This window comes from Andrena cerasifolii, chromosome 1 (genome assembly GCF_050908995.1).
Source record: "Andrena cerasifolii isolate SP2316 chromosome 1, iyAndCera1_principal, whole genome shotgun sequence".
Lineage (NCBI taxonomy): Eukaryota > Metazoa > Arthropoda > Insecta > Hymenoptera > Andrenidae > Andrena > Andrena cerasifolii.
In genome coordinates, this window is record NC_135118.1 from 29,806,993 (window position 1) to 29,834,586 (window position 27,594).

The window sequence follows — 27,594 nt, forward strand, 5'->3', positions numbered from 1 at the left end:
ACGCCACTGAGGGAGAATGAGAACCACTGCACGCGGTGTATGCTGGGCGCAGGAAATATGAATGTAACGCCGAAAATTCATTCATAAGATTTGGCGCTACTCGAAGAACGGAGGCGTGCGATTTGAATTTCAGTGCTTACGGGATCGCTCGTTAGCGGGTAAAGGTTAACGAGATCCGCGGATAAATAACACGGTCGTTTTCCTAAATCGTGGGAATAATGGGCTAGTTAGAGAGGCTTACGTGCCCCCGCGCGCGCGCGCGCGCGCGAACACGTTCGAGTGGGCCGCTATGTGTGGGCTCGTTGGAGGATTTATAGACGCGACGGTCGTTTTAAACGAAGACGTTTTAGAGAATCCGACGCGCAACAACTTCTGTCCGAGTAATCTCTATCGCGAGTTTTATCGCGTCGTTTAATATAAATTTGTAGAATTCCTTCGCGCCTGTAGATAAGTTAGATACGTGTATAGATATGCGGAAATGGAGTCGGTACGTACTTTGCTGGGCTCTCTTCGTGATAGGGGACGCGCGGCGTGAACGAGGCCGCTGGATCGTGTTGACGTTTCGCTCACTTTTCCCCGAACGTACGAACGGTAATACATATCCGTGGCGCGGTTGCTTCCCGCACGGGCCATCGAACTTGGAACGCACTGTAGAGGAGGAGCCGGGGCCCGTATTATGGGAACACACACGCCCGAACACGTGTGTCTCACTTCCTGCGACGGGCCGGAAGTCTCTATAGTACTATGGCGCATCGTAGTGTAGCGTGACCACGCTACAAGGGCCATTACTACCTCAATGGCAAAAAGAATGGTCCAATTACCGGTTAAAGCCACGTTGCTCGTCGTTACTCCTTTAATGCGTTTTTCGGGGGCGTGTACGCCTCTCGGCTTTCCTCGCGATTCTTCTCCTCTCCCCTCCGTGCTGGTTCCTTCCGCCGTTTCCTCGGCAAAATGCGCCATGAGAAGCGTTCCGTTGCGAGTCCCCGGTGCATGTCCGAATATCGTGGCAGCGTTCTCGTGGCACGGACGTATCGAGAGCTTCGCGAGCCCTCGTTCGATATCCCCGACGTTCGAGTTCGTGCCATAAATAAAATTGTCCTCCAAGCGGCGAATACTCGCGAGAAGCCGGCCAGCGAGACCGACGCAACGGTTTCCGGCCGAAGGTTCCGCCAACGGTTATATACCCGTGTTCACGAAGCCTCGACTCCTCGTCTTCTCGTTTCCCTCGAATTGCTGGCCGCTTCGAAATCGTTCGTACGTTCCAGTCACGTGCTCGACGAAACGCGCGCGCCTCTGTTTGTGCGTGTGTCCTCGGGAGGATTGTCGTCGACGCACTGGTGTGTGTTCGCAGTCTCTTTCTCCCGTGTCGCGAGGACGCTCGCTCGGTTAATATTCTTTGTATACAAACAACAACACCGGACCGGATTTTACGTACATGTGCTGAGCAGTTTCGGTGGTGGTCCCTCGCCCTTGACACGAACCGCGCCGGGATGTTTATCCAGTCCCGGCAGACACACTCGCGCACACGCGTTACCGCCGGCCTCTCTACGGTCTATCGCGAGGAAGGAAGGATCGGGCAGGGGGGGAAGGCGGAACGCCGAGGCTCCGATGTACAGAGGACGCGGCACGACCACGTCGCGGCACCGCTCGTACCACACTGAGAGTGATCGCTGGCGCGTCACGCTCACGGCGATGCGCAGACGCGGGCTGCGCATACGCCGCTGCGCACGAGGCGGCGGTGCTCGTTCTCGCGCTCGCTACACGCACTCACGCAGGCGCAATGCACGCACCAACACGACCGGGGGCCCGACGTACCGTACGTACACACACGAGCAGCGTGTGTCGTGGTGTACGCGATGCGTTGCCGCGGGTGGTAGAGCGAGGATCGGAAAGGGACGGTGCGGGGAGAGGAGAGAGCGAGAGAGAGGGAAAGAGAGTGAGCGAGTGAGAGAGAGAGAGAGAGACCGAAAGAGGGGACGAAACAGACCCGTTAGTTCTCGGAAGTGGACCGCCACCGCTCGCCGCCAAACAGACCTGTAACCACGTACCGATCGTGGTGGTTCTCTCTCGCCTGCCACCGCCAGCGTGCTTTCGGGCCTGCTGAGTATACTGACGTGTCCCGTGACACGCGAGAATCACGGACAGAATTTCGTCCACGGTTGAGAATTTTCGAAATTACCAGAGGAACCTCTTCTTTTCCTCGCTCCGTCTCTCCCCTCTTCAGCCCTCGGGATCACTGTCTTTCTCTCTCCCTCTCTCTCTCTCTCTCTCTCTCTGTTTCTTTGGTCTCGAGGAACGAGATGTGCTCGATTTTCATGCGCTAAGCGCGATAAACGGGCCGAGAACGCGCGCGCTCTGTCGCAAGCTGACCGACCGGCCGGCCATTGATTAGATACAAGTGTTTACTCGAGTGACGAGCGCGCATACCGATGCCGTTGCGCTTTTCACAGAAACCCGTGGGGACGGAGCAGGGTCTCGTAAATATTGTCGATGAAATTGGAAGGAAAACCGGTTATCGTCTTTCCAGGAGGGGGAGAAGAAAATGGTCACCGGGTGTGGGAAAAGTTGCCGCGACGGTCTCGCAGGCGGAGGGGGGGAGGGGGGAGGAGGGACACACGTTTCGCCGAAATGCGGCCTCAACTTTCGTCTAGTTTTTCTCACCGTCGTGCACGCGGGGATCGCAGCGTGTCCTTTCTTTCACGAAACGGGGGCACGCCGTCGTGGGTGGCGCCGTGGCGTGTACACGGGCGAGACGAGAAAGCTGACTCTCGTGGAATCTACAATTATGATCCTTCGATGCCTCGTTACGAGCTATCCTCCCACATTCGCGTCCCGAATATCCCGTTGCAACGGTAAGAATCCTCGGACGGGTGGAAATCGAACTTCCGTAGAATTATAATTAGTAGGAAACATACTTTGTCCCTCGGCGGCGCGTAAACGGGGGTAATTTAATTAAATCCCAGGCATTTGAACGAGATAAAGTCTCTCCTTTACCTGCTCGGGTGGCACGCAATTCGAATAATGATTTATTGCTCTCCGGAAGGTATTCGTGGAGAGCTCGAACGATCGGAGCGGGTACGCGCTCCCTTCTCCCGATTTCGTGCAAAGGATCGAACCTCCGGGGTCCGTGTACCCATCCCCGTTCCCGGTTCCCCCCCCCCCCCTCTCTCTCTCTCTCTCTCTCTCGCGGCGATCCCCGAGACGCACACGGGCGGTCTAAGAACTGCAAGATTCATTAACGGTTCCTCGGCACGGCGGCGCACGCGTGTATGTACGCCGGCGTGTATTCTCCATCGCTCGCGCTCGTGTGAACGACCGTGAGAGGTGTACCCGTAAACAGAGATACCCGCGAGGAGGAAAGATCCGGAGGAGATAGATGTCGAGTGTAAAAAAGGAAGGAGAGAGAGAAATAAAAGGGGCAGACGAGGCTGGCAAGCGTGCGTACGGGCGTGCGAGAGAGAAAGGGGCAGCACGTAGCTACATATTTGATGCGCAAGGTTCGCCTGCTAGACGGCAGACCTTTTGTCTATCGTCATCATTGAGGTACGCGAGGAACGTAGAAGAGTTATTAAGGTCAGTGGCGTAGCGACGACCGCGATGCGAGTTAAAGGACCGATTTCGCGTGGCTAGTCCGGTGGCATAGGTACCAAGGTAAATGGCCCAGTGATTAAACAGGGACCAATAATTAAAAATTAAGAAAATTTGTTAATATTAACAGTTTCACTGATTTGCAACGTTTAAACTGGTTGAAATATAATTGCAAAATGTGTTAGCTTTATATTGACATAATTATATGCCTACGTCACTGAATGGTTGTCATGAAAAAATATTATTGCACAGTAAAGCTCAAAGCAAGCGAGAGAATATTTTTGTTAAGGTTGTAATTAATTATTGTTTTATAATTTTTGAAATAGTACAGTTGTTTTGGATTTACTAAATATTGAGGAACTGAAAATTAAGTGGATCTCTTATTAATTTTTGTTATTAATATTGAAATTGTTGCGTTTATCCACTGGTACTCGATAATATGACACGGAGCAGTTATTAAACGCATGTTTAGTGGTGTTTGAACACTGGTTAGAGACGCCAGTATTCCGCGATGTTTTGAAATTATCATTTATTGTGCCAAAGTAAGCATTTTTTGTATCCTATATATTTGCGTTAATAATACTAGACAAAAGTATAATACTGTTTAAAAATTATTAGGATAATTAATCTGAAACTCGTTATAATATTAATATAACGTAAAATTTTATAATATACTTTTATTCATTTTTTTAACTTATTCTTAATTTTTTTCGGACATATAAAGTTGTTACTTTGCCTGAATGTGAAAATTTTACGCTTTAGAATAATCATCTTTAGTTATAATTTGATACTGTTTAAATACTTATAAAACAAATTGCAATTATCTCAACTGTTTCCTTAACTGTTCTACCACTGGGCCATTTACCTTATTTTAGGTTATAAAGTCACAGCTATTATTTTATAACCTTTTATTTTTACATTTTATTGTTTTCATATTTATTTTCGAACTTCTTAAAGTTCAATATAAAGAATTGTTAATCATTGTTTTATCAACGATTTTTGTTCAATTTTATTTTATGTTTAAACACTGGGGCAGCTAAGTTTAATCACTGGGACATGCTATAAATTCTGTTCAATCACTGGGTCAAATAGACGCTTTTATAAATTACAAATTTTAATATTTGCCTTTATATAAATGATACTCTATGGTACATTTTTTGAAAGAACAAGAGTCGGTCTAACGATTGGATAAACATTTAGATCAAATTATATTATATTTAATTACAAAAAGTCTTAGTAACCGCAACCTTCGCCTTAACTGTTCAAGCATTGGGTCATTTACCTCGCATGGCTAATTCGGTTAGGAAAAGGAGGTGCCGGTTTCGATTAATCGCGCGTCTTAGATCGAATCTACCGATTGAAGGATAGCTGCAAGTACTCGCGGCTGAAAATCGATCGACAAGGAACACGGGACGTATCTATTTGAATTCGAGCGGCGGATCTAATCGCGACGATCAATGTGATGAACTCCCCACCGATGCGACCTCACCGTATCGTATCTTGAACGTGAAACGGAAGCTACGCGCAGGCACCCTCCTGCAGTTTATCTTCCGTCGATTCTGCGTTCCACTCCGCGCCCCAGTCCCGGTTTATTTTTTCCCTCGCGTTCGCCGAGGCGGAAGCAGAAAGTCAAGCAGAAACTTGGCTAGATAGTGGGACTTACATAAGGCAGAAAAATGCCTCGGTAAACATAGGTCTGCGGACTAGTTAGGGGAGACCGGGGCTAGTTGACTAATTTTTAACATTTCTGATTATTATAAATAGACCATTGGCATTTTCATGACTTGTTGCACGCCGAAAGTTTACAAATTTCATTAGGTATGCAGGCTTAATTTTTAAAACATTCTTTTAATTGATTATACGTCGTAGTTTTTATTATATTTAGAGTAGCGAGACGAATAAGTCAACGAACCCCGGCTGTGGGGTTAGTTCACAAATATCGTGGGGTGAGTTGACTTGACATTTACTTTTCAGTTTTAAACCTTTGCCTGCGTAAAGCGTGTATATACGCTGACACAGTTCCATCAATATAGACGAAAGGCGTCGGAAACTAATATATATAATTAATTTGATGTATTGTTTTAATTTATTCGATACATTAATATACTAACGGAACCCGAAGATTCAAAAAATCATGAAACTTTGTGGATATGTAGGGGATTTCCTCCTGATTACAACGCAGCTTTTTTTGCTGCCCAAATTCACTGGCAGGGGGTGAAATTAACCCCTGAAAATTCGGCTGTTTCCCGATTTTGTGTTATAACTCGCAGACTGTAAGAAATAGAAAAAAAGTTTTAAGACAAAAGTTATTTTCTTTCAACTAGATCTATCATTTGGTAAAAGATTTATTTTACAATTCACGAGTTATAACACAAAATCAGAAAATAACCGGATTTTCAGTGGTTAATTTACACCCCCTTCGAGTGAATCTGGGCAGCAAACAAAAAATTGCATTATAATCGGGAGGAAATTCCCTACATATTCACAAAGTTTCAGATTTTTTTTTAATTCCTGGGTTCGGGATGTTCCCTTGTTAGCGATGCTTTTGTTTCACACGTAATGGTTACCGCCGCGCGAATGCGCTGGGTATGACACAGGGTATTATATCTGTGATTACTGCAAGTAAATTTTAAGATTTTGAATTTACATAAAATTGTTCCTTCATTGTGACTTCTTAGCCTGATTACGCCATGAAACAAACTAATTTTATTATCCACGTGTTTTCTTTAAGTTTATAAAGTGAAATTGGAATATCGGTATTTCAAATTACCTGCACCTTAACGAAATCGATACTTCTTGTCATTTTTCATTCAAACCAAAGTTTCGGTTACTTTTTGTTTTTTATTATTACTGAGACTATGAAATATTACAGTTTATTAGTTTCCCTATGATATTATGCAGTTTTAATTATTCTCATCCTCTGCCGTAATTTTGTATTCGTCTTAAAGAAACTGGTATTCCAAATATACTGCACAAACTCAACAATATAGTATACGAAATCCTACGACCAACAAATTTTTTTATTTTCTTTTTTCACTCGACACTGTTATTTTTTTTATTAAGCATCATGGTGTAAGATACTGTAATTAATTTCTACTTGTTCGTTATGGTCTATTATATATAAGAGGCAAATTGTTTATCTGCTCAATTCCACTTTTATCTTCCATATTCACTCTTCCTGCAAAAATTACGCGAAAAAATCAGGATTTCAACTTTAAATAACCGCCATTTTGTTTCAACTTAATATTTCGGAAAATTCTCTCCGTCAACCTGAGGATACACTAATATACTAACGAAATCTTTTTTATTTTTTGATTTTAGATAATCTAGTTCCAAGTGGCAGTGCTCACCGCAAAACCAAATTTTTAAAAATGCTTCTTGGATGTCGCATGTTATTTTATTACAAACTTAAATATTTTTCCATGAAAAAATTACCAAATGTTCTTTAAACATTGCTCTTTCAAACGCAAAAAGTTCTGTAAAATTACACTCTTCCGCTTCTTCAAAAAAAAATCACAAATACTCGCCTCTTTTCGGCCACCTTCCTAGGTATAACCCCTTAACGCGAAGATTTGCTTAAAAATTTACCGACAGTCGCCCTGCAAATCTCTATCAGCTGCACGTCCACGGGTCTCGCGTTTAACAAAACCTTTTCCTCGTGCCAATATTTTCATCAACCAGTTAAGCCTGTACCCACGGCTCTGTTACATTCATCCTGCTACCATGGCCGATGGCGGAACTGAAAGTCGCGGCATTGTCGTCACGGCTGATCGAGCCGTATCGAGACGATCAAGGGGATCGTGTATAATTTACGATCGCCGCGAGAGGTCCGATATGCGCCCGGGCGGGATATCGCGCGGCTCTAACTGCATCGGCCGCCTTTCCAGCCGTGTTATTTGCATCCCGATAAACAGTGTTGCGCCGCGAGAGCACGTGCCCGAACCCTGCCCGCCCTTTCTCCCGTCCCGGGGCACATTTCCTCCTGGGACCGGCGAAATTTCCAGCGCGACGCCAATGCGAGCGTGCGCGCGCGCGCGGAGGCGCGGCTGGCTAACCTATAAAGAGACACGGAAACGTGACGGAATGCGCGCGAACCGAACGCCCGCGTCACTTTGCGCCGTTGTCCCCTTCGTTGGCCAGCTCTTTCCACGCCCCGCTGCGCTCGTATTCTTAATTACAGACCCGCCACCCGATCGCTGGATAAGGAATCGGCCAAGGTGCCGCGAGCGGGATCGACGTGTACCCGCGGGGCTACGACCATCGCGGGGTCTGTCTCTCCCTTTCCTGGAAAGGAACGTCGCGGTCGTTATTGCCTCGTCAAAGGAGGAGGGCAGGGGGAAAATGCTCCGACGCGGACGAAGGAGGAAAGAAGATTTATCCGTGGGACGTGTGACGACGAACGGAGAGAGATTCGCTCGATGAATCACTGTGGATGGATCACAGTCCTTCCCACCACCTCTCTCTCTCTCACCCTTTCCCGCTCCCTGTTGGGTGTTTCCCTTTTCCGTTCCGGGGTTCTTCCACCTGACACACCGGGGCACTTAAGGCAACAACGACACCCATCCACGACCAAAAGGGAAGACGAATGTCCGCTATCTCGGATTCCGTGGCGGACACGATATTTCTCGGCCGCGTGTGTCGCTGGCTCGCTCGCGTTAACTGGCCCGGGGGTGATCGCGCCGCGGAACGTCGCGTTTCTTCGTCTTTATTCATGGAAAAGGGCGCGCGGAGAGGATGGCGGAGTGGAAATCTATAAACGGTTCGACACCGGTGTCGTCAGCGAGCCGCGGGGTCAGATAAAGAGAGGAAGCTCGGGCGAACAACCCAAGGGCTTACGAAACGATGTATACACGTCGGAGGAGCGCGATGGTGGCCGGCGCGATGGTTCGAAACGGGGCTGCGTTATCAGGGAGAAGCATGCTGCGTGCCTCGAAAGAGAGAACCCAAGATAGACCCCGGGAAAGGGGAGCGGTGAGTTGCACCCGCGGGGCCAATCACGACGACTCGTGGCGCCTTAATTGGTACTCGCACGCGTGGCTCCGGCTTAAGAGGCAGCGCGGCAGATGCATCCCAAGACGTTCACAACAGGAAATTCCCTCCTCCCGCGCCCGCTCCTCTTCGCCACGCATTCCAGCCTCTACCACATATTTATGCGAGGCGTCCTTTCTTCCATCTGACTTCTGGGATCCGCTCTTACTCTTCCCACCCGTTTCTGCTGGATCCCCCGCGTTAACAACGGCATGCGCAAATAGATATCCCCGCGGTGAAGCTCGCCTGGCCTCGCCGACACGGTGAATGGACCGCGGCGGGCGACACGAGGGTGGGGTCGGGAAAAGAACGGCGTCAATGAGTCGAGTTGCGTGAGCGCAATTATCGCTCGTAGCACGAGCGGCTCCGGCGACGTGCACGCGCTGGAAACAGACCGAGCACCGGTTCCAGGAGGCTCTGCTGTGAGAATCAGGGGTGTCCCTTTAGCGATCGCATGCGGGCCTTCTCTCGGCTCCGGCGGTGCACGAGACGCTGCCTCGGCGATGGATGATATTACTTTTCAGAAGCGCTCTCGGTGGGCAACGAGGTAATCGCTGGCAAGAGATTTGGTGGAACGAAACGGAGGGTCGATGGATATCCAACAGCGGCGCTGGCTACAAAGGGAGAGTAGAGATTGGGACTCGACAGGTGGGAGGAAATGCGCACTGTGATGAAGCACGCGCTCATTAAGATACAATGCAGTTGTTGTGGCTAATTAGTCGACTGCTCGGTGACAGTGACATCGTAACTTGTGCCGAAGGCGAGCGGCGCGATTCGTCCGTCCCTTTTATCGGGCCAGCTTCGGTGAATGAACCGAAGAAAAATGTCAATGAGTGCAATTAATATTGCAGGACATATGGGCGGCGCATGCGCCGCTCCGGTCGACCCGTGCACGCACGGAAGAAATAACGCGAGCGGGAGACGCGGGGTGCATTACGGGCTGTGAATTAATGCCGCTCGTATCTGCGAACGCGCGCGGTTGTAGTCCAGTGAAATTAGGATCTGCGTTCGGAATAAATCTTAGCGAGCTAGATTTTGGTATGGACACCTTTATTTGGTCGTTTTAGACAATGTGTCAAGAGTCCGCAGCGATTCGACTGTCGCTTAAAATTTTACAGAGGGTTGGAAAAACAACTGTTTTTTTTTTGCGAATATCTCGTTGTCTAGCAGTTTTGCGACAAAAATAGTTATTATACAATTTGTAGCCTAGGAAATTGTCTACAAAAAAGGTTGTATGAATTTTAGCGGCGGTCGGAGCGATGGAGACTTTTGACATATGGTTTAAAACGACCAAATAAAGGCCCATACCAAAATTTAGCTTCCTGCGATTTATTACGAAGAGAGATCCTAATTTCACTGGACTAAGCGTATTATTTCTCGTAAGCGAAGATTCACCCCCTCGAAAATTCAATTTTTTTTTAAACTTTGAGAATATGTAGAGGTTAATATAGGTATTTATTACGCAATTTTTTGTTTGCTGACCAAATTTACTCTAAGGGGGTGAAATTGATCCCTGAAAATCCGTTTCTATTTCTCGATTTTGTGTTATGCCTCGCGAATCGTAAGAACTATAACTTACCCAATGATAATTCTAACTAAAAGAAGTAACTTTTTACTAAACACTTTTTTTTATCTCTTACAGTTCGCGAGTAATAATACAAAATAAAAGAAAATCAGGAGTCAATTGCACCCTCTTGGAGTGAATTTGGACTACAAACGAACTTGCGTTGTAAAAAATAATATTACAATGTATTACGTTTATAAAAATGTATTAATTGTATCAAAATACTGAACATTATTAATAATATTTGCTTAAGGTAAAGTCGAGACTGCTAGCAAATCAGATAAATCCAAAACTAAAATGGTGTAAACCGGACAGTTCAAGAGAATAAATTGTTTTTTACGAAAGTGTTACAAATATACCAAATATATATAAATGTAATACATATATGAATATAATTTAATTTTAATTTCTCAAAGAATAACTATTGTATGTTGTTTTATTTAATTCACCTAATACTATCCGAACTACTTACGTTTCATTAAGGAGCATCTACGCCTAGACAACAAGCAAGAAAGAAAACGAAAACGCGGAGACGAGAAAGAGAGAGAACCACGTTTATTTGCCGTCTGCCGACACACTTTTACATGTCCATGTAATGGAACAGTAAAATCGGGACGCCGACTAGTTAAGCTGTCCAAGTATTGGGCCATTGTAAGGTCTACGAATTTTCAACACTTCCCAAAATTATTCACTCCTACAACACGTGTTTATTTTTAACGATAAACTACACCCAACGCCCCATATAATTGCAAAATCGTTTTTACATAAATCGATTTGTATAACTGAGAAATTCTCAACTATCTGTACGCGTACCTTAAATGCCCAGGTATCGGGACATTTACCTTACCCCTCGCAAACGGACAAAGTGATTTAACCGAAAGAAGAATGAGAATTCCAGCCTCGAGTACCAACGCCCCTGAAATTAGACAATTCTCATTCAGAACAGCCGCGGCAAACGTTCGCTTTTCACAGTTAGGAAATACCAATAACAGCGAGCGCCGTTGACCGTCGTTCTAACGATTCACGCGACACAACGCCGTTCCAAGGAAATCCCCCCCTAAGTAGTCAGACACTGGCCGCGAGTGTGAGTGCTTACTACGCACTACGGCGGCGGTGGCTACGTTCATGGACCGTATGAATGTACCGTCGACCGCGTACGTACGTCGACGCGCGCGTTTGCGGCGTGCATTCATAAAGTGGCGGACACGTAGCGCGCGCGTGCGCAGTTCGTCGCCTTCTTCGTTGCCACTCCTTCCTCTTTTCTTCCTCGTCGACACCCTTCCTGCGACTAATACGGCCTCCTCTCGCCGACCCCCCTCGCTGGCAACCCGTGCACTGTACTTTTTAACATCCGCTAACTAGCGCCGCAAGGGCCTGCATCGACGATTCCCTCGTTCCACGATCCCAACGCCATTTGTCGGTCGCCTCGTTCCCGCGGCTTTCGCGCGTTATCCGCCGTCGAGAATTGCTACGGCTCTCCTGCTCTCGCGGTATCATCAACCTCTCTCCCTGTGTTTCCAGCCGCGGCAGCTGTTCTCCTCGCGTTCACGCGCAGGAAGAAAGGAAAAATAATTTCCCCTTCGAGGTTCACGCGCGAGGAGCGGCTTTTCTTTCTGCGTCCTCCGGGAGCATAAAGGGAGCCGCGTGGCGTCCGCTGCAAGCGTCACCGTCGCGAGAACGCGCGACGCGAGCGGTCGTTCGCAGCGACGAACTTCTGCGGGGTCAACGGAACCGCCGGAAGTCGTCGGTGCCCAGGGTCGTCGCCGATTCTCAAATTGGTGGCCGGGCGCGCGCGCTCGCCGTCGTCCCTCGCTCTCCCCTTCTGGTTCCTCCTTCTGCTCGCTCTCCTTCGCTCGCACCGCACGCATACACCTTCTCCAGCCCCCTCTTTTCACCGTGACGCGAGCGGAGCGTTGCCACTCGGCGTGCTCTCTCTGTAAACAGGCCACGTAATCCCCTACACCCACTTTTTCCTCCCGTCTAAATCTGTCCCATCGAAATGCGTCCGACGACGAACGGAAACCCCCGCCGTTAATTTGTCTCGATTCCTCCAGCCGACTTTTTCCTCTCCCGGGATTTCGGAGCGAGGATCAACCTCGCGGGATCGACGAGCAACGGTAGCGAGTGAACGACGCAGAGCAGGCTCACAGGGCGGGGAAAAGGGACCGAGTCGACGGAGTTATCGCGGATGGTAGGAATACAGTGGGGGCGCTTGGAGAACACCGCTTAAGGGGGTATTCTACCCTAAAATTCTATTTTTTTTGTTTGTTTGATTTTCAATTATTTTAGGGTTTCGAAAATATGTTGATAAAATTGTTAAGGTGAAATTGGAAAAACTCACAGAGTTATAGGGGCTTAACCCTTAATTGGTATCCTGGGGTCGCTCGTGACTCCATGCACCCAAAGTTCGATGTACAATTTTCGGTTGTGTAAGTTAGTAAACTGAATTTCTAATTAATTTTATAATAATAGTTTAACTTTCTACGCTTCTATTATTTTTTACGTTACCTAAGAAGAAAATATTCATAGTGGTTGCTCTAGTGTCGACTTTACAAATTTCTGTGTCCTTTTTTATTTGGCGTCTGCCACGACCCCAGTATACCAGTCATGTTTGCCAAAAACGGTATACCAGTTAAGGGTTAAGGTTTCCTCTACGGTCCTGGTATAACAGATTAGGGATAAGTTGCAGAAATTAGTCGTTATCTACCGCAACTTCTCGAAACAATTTTTTTAGATCGGGCGCACATTTTTCTCAAAAACTACTGGACCAATTGAGCTAAAATTTGACACACATTCGAAGTGAACGTGTACCTATAGCCGGAACTAGAATTATATAAATAGTTTTAATACAACCCCCTCCACACCTCGTTTTAGCTCAGGAAAACTCGAAAAAATCAAATATAAATTTTTGAACAGCTGCGATTTCGGTAACAATGTCCGGACTTGGTTACATCTAGTTCGGGCGATAACTACATTCGTATATTTTAAAAAAGTATTTGGTACTTTCGTTTCAGATGCCTAGGACGGCCGCAATTCGTGCGCCCGATGGGGTCGGTTTTTGATGACGTGACCTACGCTTCGGCGTGTAACTTCTACAAATTTCAATATAACGCATTCCAAAAATTTCTGTCGACAGTTCAAAGACTACTAAATATGCGTGCAAAATCCCTGCCCTGTAGGTGCTCTAGGTTTTCCAGAATTAATTTCCAAATATCACCTTCAGAAACGAGCGTCTAGACTAGAATACCCCCTTAAACGACGAGTAAAGCGATACTCTTGAGGCTCCACCCGCCAGATGTGTGTTTCGCTACTCGTGTCACAGGCTCAGGCGCGTCCATCCTTCTTCGAGTTCCCAAAGCTTTCTTACAACGGTCCCCGATAACCACGCGGAACGCATCCCCGGTTACTTAACCCCGCAGCAGTGCCGCACACCGCGTCGTCCATCCTCCATTCGCTCCACGATCCCGCCGCGTCTCTTCCACCCACTGGAAAAGTTCAAGAGGTCGAGGCGCGTACGCGCGGTTGGTGAATGACTTGGGTCGCGGTCGCGTCCTTTGTGCGCGTAGGGTGCCGTCGGTGACGTCACTGGGGCAACGCACAGGCTCGCGGGCGAGCATACGTGCAAAGCTTCGGACGGCGTAAGTCGCGTGTGACGTTCCCTTGTGTGTATCTTTTGTGCGTGGCTACGCGCCAGGGGGAGTAGTCGGTGGCGTGGTGTACGGGTTCTAGAGAAAGAGAGAAAGGGCGGGCGAGAGCGCGCGACAGAGCCGGAGAGAACGCGCACGGCCATGTGTAGGGCCGGAAGTATGAGTATCCGGCCAGACTCGTGTGGGCTTCTCTACGCGCCACGGTACTCTCCTTTCCTCCCCCGACTGCCCCGTGCTTCCCGCCTTTCTTTCACTCGCTTAGCCCCGCTTTGTACCTACACGCCCGGGCTCGTATGCGCGCTCCTCTCTCTCTCTCTCTCTCTCTCTCTCTCTCTCTCTCTCTCTCTCTCTCCCGCTCTCTTTCTCTCTTTCTGTCAGTCTCGCAAGGGCCCCCTCTTTATCCTCGTACGAGCTATTCCACGTCAACAACGAATAGATGAAAAATTTAGTTTCAGCGATTCTATTAAAAATTACAGCATTTGTCGATAACCTTGCAAAAACAAAGTATACTGAATTTCAACGACCTATGTCAAATAGTTTTCGAAATATTTAATCTTAGTTTCGAAAATTCAAACAAAATCGGCGGACGCGTCGTCACTTAAACTGTAATATCTCGGTGATTTTTGAAGATAATGCCACTGTATTATATTCATTTTAAAGCTGAAGGAATTCTTTCTCAAATCGTATATGGAATATTTTGTTTATTGTTAGTAAACTTAACAGTAATCGATGTCAAAGATTCAAATCGCGATTTGACATCGTTCCCACTGACGGTCCGGCTTAAAAAAAAATATCATTCGATTCGTTGAGTCTTCAACTAATAAATGCCTTTTAAAAAAAGTGGAGAGATTTTGGGAACAGTTAATAAAAAAATAAAACTTAAGATAGTAAGTTTAAAAGATAAAAGATTAGGAATAGTAGGTAGCAGATATTCCTACTATTTTTCTCGAGAATACCGAAAACACTGAAAGAAAAATTTGTTTTAACCAATCGTATGTAACTACTTTCCTACGCTAGGCTGTTGTTTTGAAAACGCGTGCGTGCGGACTGACCATGGGATCCGTGCAGTTCCAAGCGGTGCGCACTATCGTAAGTTTTATTTTTTTATCAACTGTTCCCAAAATCTCTTCACTTTTTTGAAAAAGGCATTTATTAGTTGAAGACTCAACGAATCGAATGATATTTTTTTTTAAGCCGGACCGTCGGTGGGAACGACGTCAAATCGCGATTTAAAATTTTGACATCGATTACTGTTAAGATTATTAACAATAAACAAAATACTTTATACACGGGTTGAGAAAGCATTCCTTCAGTTTTAAAATGAGCCCAACCCGGTGGCATTATCTTCAAAAATCACCGAGATATTACAGTTTAAGTGACGACGCGTCAGCCGATTTTCTTTGAATTCCCGAAGCTTTACCATTAAATATTTCGAAAACTATTTGACACAGGCCGTTGAAATTCAGTATACATCGTTTTCGCAGGGTTGTCGACAAACGCTGTAATTTTTAAGAGAATCGGTGAAACTAAATTGTTCACGTGGAATAGCTCGTACGCGCTCGCTCCTTTTATCGGCGAAGCGACGGACACGACACGGCGCCGCGCGTGTTTATAAATACAACAATAATCGAAACGGCGCCAGCGTAAACAAATACACGGATCCACGCGCCGTTGTCGCGGTAGATCGAGTTTTGAAATCGAACCCGGACACCACTCGAGATACCATCCTACTCGGCCACTTTAATCTATCCAGCGCGCGCTTCGGCCGGCGTTATCGAAACGATCCCGTCTCACGTGGTGGCCGAAAAAGCTTTCCCCCGGAGTATCGATCGTCCGAGGAGGCCGGGGCGAGCGTTCGCCCCGGCCCCTCGGCTCTGGATGAATGGATTCCGTGCCGGTGGAACGTTACTTGTTCGCGTGCGAGCGATGCTCGTACACCTTGCTGCGCGGGACCGTCAATGACGGTGGTCGGAGCGGGACCGGGGCAGGCGGCGCGCCACGGGCGGAAACGAGACACCGCGGCCCGTATACACGCGAACCCCGATGGTTCAGGGTGAATCGATCGACGCCACCTCGCGTCCACGTAGGCGGTGGCACTTTCCTCCGAGGCGTAATCGATGGCCATCCCACGGAAGTAAACGCCGAGGCACGAGATTCGCGGAGATGACTTTATTTCGGCGGCACAGCAGGATCGGGTTGCACGGAGGACCTCGCTAGAGCCCTCGATCGCGACGATTTCAGATGCTGCGGCGCTGAACTGGATTAATCGTGGGTATAAATTCAGTTCAACTGACGAACCCCGACGCTGTGTACCCCAGAATTCAATTCGTACTCAACTCTCAGGGGTATAAAAGGGATTTGTAGGTGTACGAGGTTTGGGAAATTGTTCTGCAGTCGATGAATCAGGTTCAGTGGACGCAGTGGGTGAGGATGAAACATTCGCGTCGGAGGAAAATATTTAGACCGCGCAGGCGACTACTTCGATTACGCGTACACAGGAAACTGGACTAGACCGTTGTCGGAGAAGCTTTAGCAAACAATGGATCGAATCACCTCACAGTTTCCACTTGACTTTCGTTTATAAATGTATACCGAATTATACAATATTGTGGACGAATTACGATCGAAATGAGAAGAGTAGTTTACAACCCCTAGTCTGTATGAGAATACTTACGAGGGAAGATCACGAACCCGAAAATTAAAGAAATTATGAAACTTTGCGAATATGTAGGGGATGTCCTCCTGAGTACAATGCGATTTTGTTTGCTGCCGAAGTTCACTCCAAAAGGGTGCAATTGGTCCCTGAAAGTTTTCCGATTTTGCATTACTTGCGAACTGTAGGAGATATTAAGGGCAGTAAGGGGATGAAATTGCCCCCTAAAAATCCGGCTTTTTCGATTGTATGCGTTTTGAACATTGTTGTAAACTATGGGATTTTCCCGTTTATAATAATAATAATAATAATAATAATAATTACTCGCGAACTGTAAGAACTGTAGGGACTATAAGTTACCAAATGATAGTATTAATTAAAAAAAGTACCTTTTTCCTGAAAACTTTTTTTCTATCTCCTACAGTTCGCGAGTAATAACACAAAATCGAAAAATTTTCAAGGGTCAATTACACCCTCTCAGAGTGAATTTAGGCAGCAAACAAAATTGCGTTGCATTCAGGAGGACGTCCTCTACATATCCACAAAGTTTTATAAATTTTTTAACTTCCAGGTTCGGGATCTTCCCTTGTCAAAAGTATGAGGGTTGAGAAGCCTTGCAGGCCGTCATACATGCAAATGGTTACTCCGACGAAAAAACTTATACAACCTTTTTTGTACAGAATTTCCTAAGCTACAAATTTCATAATACCTTATTTTGTTGTGAAACTGAAAGCTAACGAGATATTCGCGAAGAACATATTTTTTTACCTTCAACCCACCCTCTGTAAAATATTTAGCGGCTGTCGAATCGATGAGGACTTTTGACATATAATTTAAAACGACGAAATAGAGGTCCATGCCAAAATGTAGTCTGCTGGGAATTATTCCATAGACAGATCCTAATTTCACTGGACTAACCGTCCAAATTAATGTTACGAACTTCCACTAAAGGCGGATTAAAAAAAGGGTGAACTGTTCTATTCCAAAACAGGGAATCGATGTTTCTCACCACTCACACTGCCGGCACCGAAACGTCACAGAACCGATAGGTGAGACTGGGGTAAAGTGAACCTCGGGGTAAAATGAGCTTCCTTAATTTGTTCTTTAACAATAGAATATATTTACAAATTTTGGTGACGTAATAAATGTATGTAATATAAGAACGATAATTATGCACATTCAGATAGTCAAATGTAAATTCATTTAAAAAATTAGAAATTAATTTTTAGAGACTTCCGATTGGTTTTCTTTTCCATTTGGTTTTTCGAATAAATGAGTCATAAATGTGTTATTTTAACTTCAATTTTTTTCTGCGTGTTTAAAACAAGCTTATAAACATACATGTACACGCGTTTGCGAAAACATTAATCCTAACACTATTAAATAATTAATTTTCCACTGAGTATATATTCGGGGTAAAGTGACCGCGGTAAACTGAGCTGCAAATGGCTGCTAAGAACCGATGCGCAAGTGATGTGCGCGATATCCTAACCTGTCAGCTGGCTAGAAAACCACGCGGCGTGGTGGAACAGAAATTAACCTCAAAAAAATGAAAAATCTGCCACAGTTTATGACAACCACGGTGCGAAAAAAGCCAGAAGCTGCCGTGCTAAACACGTCGTTCCAGCGCAAGGGGTTAATATTTACCTACATCCTTAATTAAAGTTCTTAATTTGTCGCATCTCGCTTTACCCCAAGTATGGGGTAAAGTGATACCACTTGCATAATTTCTTTCAAGTTGAATTTTAATATAGGGTAAACCAACCAGTAAATGACCGCATACCAGTGAATGTTATTATTATTAGGCAAAGAAACGTCAATTATAAATTTAAACATTATTATATGTTTATAAACGGATTGTAGTTTCACTTTGAATATCCTATATTTTTAGTCTACATTTACTTTTCGCGTACTCTATTGTGTTAGTTTTTAGTTTTAAGTAGCTTTAAATGGTAAGGTTAATAACAGTTAACAGCTGTACCTCGCCTTTTGCACTCCTCTAGTGTTATATGCGCTATTCAAATCTAACTATTCTTTTTCTTTTTCCTCTTTCTCGCTATTTTATATGTGTTCTATTGTAAAGTCTACTGTGCAATACATAATTATTATTATTATTATTATTTTTATTATACATTCAAGTATTAATCTGAAAGGTCCATAGATCACCAAGTCTAAGTTTATTTTAACAATTGCTATTCTTCATTTATCAACAGTAATGTTGAAATTATATTACAAATCTATTTCCACGCATTTTTATCGAAAGGGAAAAATTTCATTCGACTTCGAACTTTCTCGGTCCCACTCTACCCCGGTCTCCCCTACGTGTGAATCCGCGTTAATTCGTGGGTTTCGTTGAGGCGACAGCGTGAATGACGTCGAGTCATTGATACCCGCCGAGGGAACGTGGGAAAAATTCGGAGGAAGTCGCCCGAAAACTCTCCTAGGGAGGCAGAGCGGGGGGCCTCCTCGGTGAGTGGAAAAATGTATTCCCAATATTCGATCGCATAGATAAATAAATACATACTTTAGTCCCCGGAGCTCGCCAGCCCCTCCCGCCCTCCGTCGCCGCGCCAGGACCTCTGTCCGGTCGTGGCAGCGATCTAGAATCCCCATTCAAGAATCTAATTTATATTGAAGGAATTCCGAAGAGGCCGCGCCGAGGCGTCGATCTTTGAGGCGCCGCCGTTTAAGATGCATTATGCTAGCAGGCGGCCGACAATGGCCACGGAGAGACAGTGAACGGAGAGAGAGAGAGAGAGGGTGAATAAGCGCGGCGTCCACGAACGAGAAAGAGACGGGCAGGCGGGGTGAATAGGATAGGAAAAGAGGAGATGCTCCCCGACGCCAGATAGGACGCGGCGGAAAATTGAACGGAGAGAGAAAAGGAGCCAGCGGAGGGGCCTAGGCGAAGGGAGCAGCGGGGCTCGAGGGCAGACGGAACTGGTCCCAGACCCAATATGATAATTGAGTATGGAGAACGATGTGAACATAGCACCTTGTAGGACTCCGCGTGGCCATTGTGGCCTCCCACTGTCGGGACCACCTCGAGAACGCGTCGACTTTGTACATGAAAACATCAAAGGCCTGCCTTTTACCCTTCTTCCCTGTCCCCTGACCGCCGACGTCCTTTCCCTTTGGCCCCTCGTTTGCTCTTGTTTCATTATGTTTCATCGGCACGCACACACACAGAGATCTCGACCATTGCGCAGCCTCTCGGACCCCCTCCGTTCGCGTTTCCCCGAGCACTCGCGCCTTCCCCGTTTGTTTTCCCGCAGTTTCCTGCCGCTGCTCCTCCGCCCGGGGCCGAGCCTATTCACGCCGCGGCGCGATGTTTTCGCAGCGACTTCCGAGTCTTCCCCGATTACGCGGGAGTAAATTTAAACCCGAGGGAGCCTCTCTCCGCAGCCTGGCCGATCGAAAGATCGACGATGCAGCTATCGTCGCGCGGATTCTCTCGGTCGGCGCGAATCGCACGGCGGCGTCCTCCTTTCGCTCGGCCGATTCCCAGTCGATCGAACAACATCCGCTACGAGGTCGTTTCGCGCCCCGGAATATTCTATTTCCTGCGGACAGGCTAACGGTGAGGATCCCGTCGACGAGAAAGCTGGCCGGAGCCAGCGGTGACTCCGGCCCGCGTCCTCGGGTACCGCGGGATGCTAATTCACGGTGCGCGAGAGGATGCGCGGGATTCTTCGCGGCTCGAGAGAGTAGAAGACAATTTATATCTGCCAGATGCGTCCTTGCGCGTTCTCGCCGAGAGGGACCGTGCCTCGCGTATACACGCTCGCCGGAGTTGTTGTGCAAAGCCCGACGACGACAGTACTCTTACCTCCTACAATTGCTCAATGGCGGGTTGAGTAATCGCGCCTTTTACTCGTCACTGCCGCCACAGGGACGGCGATAATCGTGCTGGCATTTCTGCTTCTACCTGTTACACCTCTCTCTCTCTCCCCACGCGCACCACCTCCTCTTCCTTCTCTTTGCCTATTCGCAGTCGTTCTCGATCGGCCGCGTCCGTTCGTTCCGCTGTTCCTCTAATTCCCGCCAACGATTCCGAATATAATTCTGGCCACTCTTATCGCCCCCGCCGTTCCGTAGCGCGCTGCTGACTAACGAGCCCGCGGAGCAGCGCCTCCAGCTCCCTGCCAGATAATAACGTTAATTGTCGCGGCCCGGCAAACCAGCCGACGTAGGCTGCGGCAGAGGCGTTTCAGTTCCCTGCCCGCCGAAGACGAAACAGATTCGCGGAACGCATTCCCGCCGCTGAATCGCAACCGGTTCCCTTTGTAGCAGCGCCCCGGTGCATCGCGGCGCGGACGATTTCGAATCCGCGGTGCACCGGCGTGTGCCGAATGCGATTCGACACGGTGCCTGCCTTCAAAGGTTAATGTAGTTACCACTGTCAGTTTCAGCGCGTTAGGTGAACGGCGCTTCGCCGCTTCGCCGCTCGGGGAGATCTCTTCCGAGACGCTCCGAGAGCTACTTTTGTCCCGTGTCGTCAGCGGATCGGCAGCTAGGCCGCCTCCGTTGGGCCAACTCCGGCTCTATCGGAACGACTCCGCTGATAAGCATCGGCGCATTCGTCCGTCGAGATTACCCAACTGGAACGGCGCGCGCAAACAGAGTTTCGAAAATTGTTTTCAACGCGTTTGTTGCTGCTGGCTACTCGGTGCAGAGACTCTGGTGGTGGATGTTAAGGCGGGGGAGTCGATGTGAATTTTTTTTCCAATTTCTTTTTTCGTGCGTTCTCATAATATGCACGCGGATCCTTCCTTTCCGCAGGATACGCAAACTGGCCAATTTACATCGGAACGAGGTTGATCCACTTCCATGGATCTCTTTCCGCACTCGAAGCAAGCGTTTACAGAGCGATAGCGACCGGTGTTTATTTAGGACTTAAGTAGTTACTGTCATTCTTTTGTTTTCCATCGATAAGTATTGTTTAGTGGGTTTTGTTTTCTGTCTGTATGCGGTTATGCTCGCTACCTAGTAGTCCAATGAAATTAGACGGAAATCTGCTGAATCTACGGGATATAATAATTCCTAGCGAGCTAAGTTTTGGTATGGACCTTATTTGGTCGGTTTAAACAATATTTTAAAAGTCCCCAGCGATTCGACTGTCGGTAAAAGTTTTACAGAGGGTTGGAAAAAATAACAGTTTTTCGCGAATATCTCGTTATCTAGCAGTTTTTCGATAAATGTAGTTATTATACAATTTATAGCCTAGGAAATTCTCTACAAAAAAGGTCCTATGAGTCTTTTTCGTAGGAGTAATGAGAACGTCAGCACGAAAATTTCATCTAAATCGGTTAACGTTGCTGTGAGCTACACGCGTTTAAACATCGCAGAATAAGGTCGAGAATCGGGGAAATTCCCAAAATCAGCGATTCTCTACCTTATTCTGCGATCTTTAAGCGTTTATAGCTCAGAGCAACGTTAACCGATTTTCATGAAATTTTAGACACGTATACAACTTACTTAAATCTACAAACATGTTTTTTGAAATTTCGTTACAGGCTCATAAAAAAGGTTAAAAAACGACGTTTTCTATGTTTTTTGCTATTCAGACCAAGTGCATTTTTTTCAAAACGACGAATCGCGCCACTTCGCAAATTAATCCTTCTAGCTTCTAAAAGAAAACTCAAGTCGTTTGGATTAATTTTAAAATAGTTATGCGATTTTAAAGAGTGTACGATTATGGCTTGGAGCCACTGTATATTGTTTAGAACTAGGTGGAGAATCACTGGCCACGACGAGACCGTATAACATCTGCGATCTTTGAGTGGAAGAAAATAACATCTGTCAAAACTTTAACTGCGATAAATAACCGAGTCAATTTTTATCAGATTCAGTTGAAATTTTCCGGGGAAATTCGTAATAAAATTAGGTATCTTCAGTTAAGCGTGCAAGTGTTTTGATCGAATAATCCATCGCACGGTAACATCGAAAAAAACATGTTGATGATTTGATACCTTTCTTCCAATGTTCGCCATTCCTTAAAAAATTAACTCTTTTAAATCTGCAAGCTTACCTGAAGCTATTATAATATACTTTAACAAAACGTTCGAATTTTTCAATTCAGAGCAAACGCTGGAAAATTACACGACCGTCCGTTTGTAAATTTTCTGACAGAGCCTAACGTTGTTAAATGCTGTGGCCATACAACCGACTATTTTTTCAATCTAGAAACATAAAACATTAGTTAAATCTATGCCCTTTCAGTTGGTAATAAAGAATTTTCGTATAAAGTTACGTTTCATTATAAAAGAATTCCTTGAAAACAGCCTTTATTTTCGCAGTGGCTTTCCACCCTTAATCCACCGCGAAAACTGTCTTTCCCTATCCTGCACGAGATCTGCACTAACGTGCCATCGGATGGCTTAGCTGGTAGCTTCGGTGTCGAGTACAGTTTCTCAGGCAACTGTGACCTTTCTTTCTTTTTCAATGAACATTACAGTCCCGGGTGCTGAGCAGGACCGCGGAGGCAGTGAGATATGGGGGCGCGCGGTGAACACACTGGGGACGGAGAGAGTCCAAGTGGTGAGCGGTTAGAGTCCAGCCGAATGGCGCTACAAATTTGCCGGAATAATTGCTGTTATCGCGGCGCTAACAAGTGGCCGCCTGTGTGCCGGCCGCGGGAAGCAAATGTCTTTCTTCGTTAAGGTGTAATTCGTTTATCGGTCAATCGGCCGCGGCGGTAACAATGCCAGCGCGAGCGTCGGAGCGACGAAGGTAACGACAGGCGACATGAACCCTGTGTTACAGCGATACGTAGGACAGAGAGCCGATAGCGGTGTGTTTGCTCGAGAGGTTAGCGCCACCACTTTATCATACCGTCTCAACACCATCGGACGTCTCTACCTGTGCCCTTCTGCCGGCTCTACGCCCTCCCTTTCCCTCGGCACTCTACACCGTGGCCGCCAATCGTGGCGCGTCGCGCCATTATTATCGTCGGGGACAGAAAACCGTTTCGACTTTGTCTTGGGGCACGAGAGGCCTCTCGACGAGAACTCCGTGCCACTGGCAATCTGATCGTCAGCAGTGTTCGGGAAAATTACCGCGGAAATGTTAACGATGCTCTGTAACGCTGGCAAGGGAAGTTAGCCAGCCGGGAAATTCAGATAATAATTATAACTTCGCGTGCAAGTAGAGCGGTACATGCGTAAGATAATCCCTATTCTTTGTTGGTGCCACAGTGCGATTTTGGGGGTGAAATCACCCCTTGAAGCAACAGCGAGATTTTCTTCTTCGTGGAATTCGTCGTTGAGATTTCAATTTCTTCTCGTTCCTTAATTCCAGCAGTGCGTTCCACGTAAGAGCGTACCAACGCTCCACCTGACACACGCGATTGGTCGCGGCACTTTCCCTGCTGGTTTACCACCAGTCAACAGTGTATCCCTGCGCGAGACGAGTGCGCTCTAATGTGGAACGCGGTGTAGTTGGATTTTGTGGAAACGGTGGAAAAATAAAGGCGGCAGAGTTTCGAGGGAAGGGCGGACGACTTCGGGGCATAACAAGAGTATGATCAAGTTTACGCATCCGCGAGGCTGGGTTGCAGAAGGAGGAGATGCAGAGGAAGGAGAAGCAGAAGAAGAAAACACGACGGAGAACGCTGGAGGGGGAATGGAATGCACCTTCGAGAATCCGTCTACGGTCTCTCTACCTACTCTTACGTATGCACCGGTGCAGACGAGGATCGGGGGAACCGGAGCGAGAGAAGGAGAATGCACCGTCGCGACCTGTCTCTCCCTTCATCCCTATCCTCTCTCTCTCTCTCTCTCTCTCACCCTGACTCCATCACGGAGCACAACAAACAGACGCCGCCTCGTAATTTGTTTTCATACGTTCGCGGCATTTGCCAGTCTACGCCTCTTTCTCCACCTTCGGGCTTTCGCTCTTTTTCCTTTTCGGATTCCTTCACTTTCTCACCTTCGACGGTGGCGCGCGAGCTGCGGACGGACCCGGTCCGCGCCTCCCGCGAAACGCGGACGTTGATTCGAGAATTTTTCTTTCAACGGAGGGGTGCGATGAGAGGAACCAACTCGACGACGCGGGATTTACTAATTAAATTGCGCGTTCGGTGGTCCCTGAAGGCAATCTATCCCGCACTGAGTCTGCAACGCCGGTTCCCACGAAGCGTTTACCTGTTGGTGGACCAGGAGGTCTGTTAAGGGGGTATTCTACCCAAAAATTCTATTTTTTTTTTGATTTTCAAATGTTTTAGGGATTCGAAAATATGTCTCTAAAATATTAAGGTGAAATTCGAAAAACTCCCAGAGTTATAGGGGCTTAAGGTTTCCTCTACGGTCCTGGTATAACAGATTAGGGATAAGTTGCAGAAATTAGTCGTTATCTACCGCAACTTCAGTCGCATAGGTCGTACTGCATGGAAAACTTTAAATGCGTTTTTCTCGAAACAATTTTTTTAGATCGGGCGCACATTTTTCTCGAAAACTACTGGGCCGATTGAGCTAAAATTTCACACACGTTCAAAGTGAACGTGTACCTATAGCCGGAACTAGAATTATATCAATAGTTTTAATACAACCTCCTCTACACCTTGTTTTAGTTCAAGAAAACTCGAAAAAATCAAATACAAATTTTTGAACAGCTGCGATTTCGGTAACAATGTCCGGACTTGGTTACATCTAGTTCGAACGATAACTACACTCGTATATTTTAAAAAAATCTTTGGTACTTTCGTTTCAGATGCCTAGGACGGCCGCAAATCGTGCGCCCGATGGTTCCGATTTTCGATGACGTGACCTGCGCTTCGGCGCGTAACTTCTACAAATTTCAATCTAACGCATTCCAAAAATTTCTGTCGACAGTTCAAACACTACTAAATATACGTGCAAAACCCCTGCCCTGTAGGTGCGCTAGGTTTTCCAGAATTAATTTCCAAACATCACCTTCAAAAACGAGCGCCTAGCCTAGAATACCCCCTCCCTTAATGGAACCCCGAAGATCTTTTCTCACCCGACTAGTGTCGGAAACACAAAACGACAATCGACGAACCCGGTCGTAACCGGGCCACAGTTCTGCGATGCTCGTGAATCCTCGAGAATGTGATTCGGGTCCGACGAGGCTCGGGGTTCGGCAGGAACGAATACGCCCTGGGAATCGTTGGGAGTCGACGTAAATGGAAGAGAGGAGAGAACGCGGCGCGCCTCTGTTCCATCCGACCGCGTTATCGAAGATGATTAGAAATTAATTCAATAGTCCCCGAGAGTCTCCGGCTGCCTTCGTCCATGCTGGCTTTCCCTTCATCGCGGCGACCATTTAAGGGCCGTTCCTAAGTGATGTACGCACACCCTCGGCTAGGTACACCCAGCGCACGCATGCGTCTTGGGCCGGGGCGAGGAAGAGCGTGCGTGCGCTCGAGGGTCGCGGCTGGCAACCCCCCTCGGCTCTTACGTCGAGACGAAGACGCCCTTTGCCGCGCGCAATTTCGTTTGCTGCCCCCTCGGCTAGGTAAATCGAATTAAGCGGCAGACTCGGGGTATTGGCGGCAACGAAATCAACGTTCAGGAGGAGCAGTCTCGAGAGGAGTCTCTCAAACGCTCCGCCCCAGCCCCTTGTAGTTACGATAATTTCAGCAGAGCTTTATGGTCATAGAGGGTAGACCCTTCTCCGAAGCGAAGTCTTTTCTACGCAACCGCCGTGCAATCGGGCACAGAAAAAATTACGAGAGATCGTTGCGAGCTACGAAACGAAATATCAAAGCTCACGGCCAGTGTCACCAACCCTGTGGATTTTTCCGTAGATCTACGGATTTTTTACTGTATCTACGGATTTTAAATTAAAATCTACGGATTTTTCACCTTTTTCATGAGTCAGTAACCTATAATCAGGAAAAGAATCACTTTCTTTTGTAACGACTAGTAGCGACAGCTGTTGCCATTGATTTTACGATCCAAACCGCCGATTTACCGCGGGTTCCTAAGTTCCACTTCACCACGAGAGCTTTTCATCACACTTAATCGCTGGAATTCAAGCTATTATTTTCTAGTTCTATCACCCTGCATTTCGAACGAGCACACTAGGAATTAGCAAAGTTGATTTCACAATCTTTGCACGTGAACGTTTTTAATTCCTTTTCGTGAATTTACGTCGGGGCGAAAGTCCGGCGAAAACGACTCTCGGGGAAACATTATTTTTGGGAAAAGCTCTTGTACTGAACTAGAATTACTAAAAGTCGATTTCACAACTTTCGCACGTGAACTTTTCTTCGTAATCTGTGAATTTTTGTGGCGACAATAATTCTGTTGAGGATATTAGGGGAGGGTCGAAATATAAGATTTCTAGAAAGGATTTGCGAAAAGATGATTTCCCTGAGCAAAGGGAATTAGCTTCTTTCGTAATAATTAACACTTATAAAGAAAATCCGTAGATCAACGGATTTTTGAAAGGCGGATCTACGGAATTCTACGGAAAGTTTTACTTTTCTCCTCGGATTTTCAAAAATCCGAGTTGGCAACACTGTTCACGGGCAACTGAAACACGCGAACAGAGGGTGCTCTTCTCGGCAGTTGTTTAACGCGAATCCGTGATTTCCTGATGATTTCGTGGGTAGAGAGCGTTTGCGCGATCGGATGCTCCGCGGAATCGAGTCGGTTTGGATGAATCGGCCCGCCCGAGAGGCCTCGAGGTAGGAGGGTAATGAGAAAGGAGGACGGTAACTGTCGATGGGTGGTGATAACGGAGAGAAAGAGACCAAGGGACAGACGGAAGATGCGAAGGAGCGCGCGCACGAACGAGACCGCGAGGAGCGACGAGGGGCAGAAGGGACAGAAAGATCTTTGGTTAGAGAGAAGCACTACAGCGGCGCCCCGGGGCCATCCATCATCTCAATAATTGCTTCCCTTCCCATCATATAATTCCTATAGAACCCTCCCCTCCTTCCCGCGCCCTCCCAGCGGCCCATGCCCTCGTCTCTATCTCTCTCCTCTGTTATCCCTCGCGCACCCCCTTCGCCCTGTGGTAACACCCGCCCCGCTGTAACGCCTGGCAGGGATATCACACCCGCCGCTCTCCCACACCCATCGATCTCCCTCTCTCTCTCCCTCTCTCACATCCTCCCTCCGCTGCCCTTTTTCTCGCCCCTCCGACTC

The 27,594-nt window shown here is 47.1% G+C and overlaps 1 protein-coding gene across 6 annotated transcripts in view; it reads right to left on the bottom strand.

Annotated features, from left to right (window-relative positions):
- LOC143374834 (serine/threonine-protein phosphatase 4 regulatory subunit 1) overlaps positions 1-27,594 on the bottom strand; it is a 224,313-nt gene that overhangs the window by 66,171 nt on the left and 130,548 nt on the right. The window contains exon 1 of one of the 6 annotated variants that reach the window (XM_076823398.1): positions 496-999. The exons of the other annotated variants lie outside the window; for them this stretch is intronic. The gene's annotated coding sequence lies outside the window, so the exon portion shown is untranslated. Of the gene's footprint in view, positions 1-495; positions 1,000-27,594 lie in introns of those variants that run through there. 6 annotated transcript variants of the gene reach the window in all.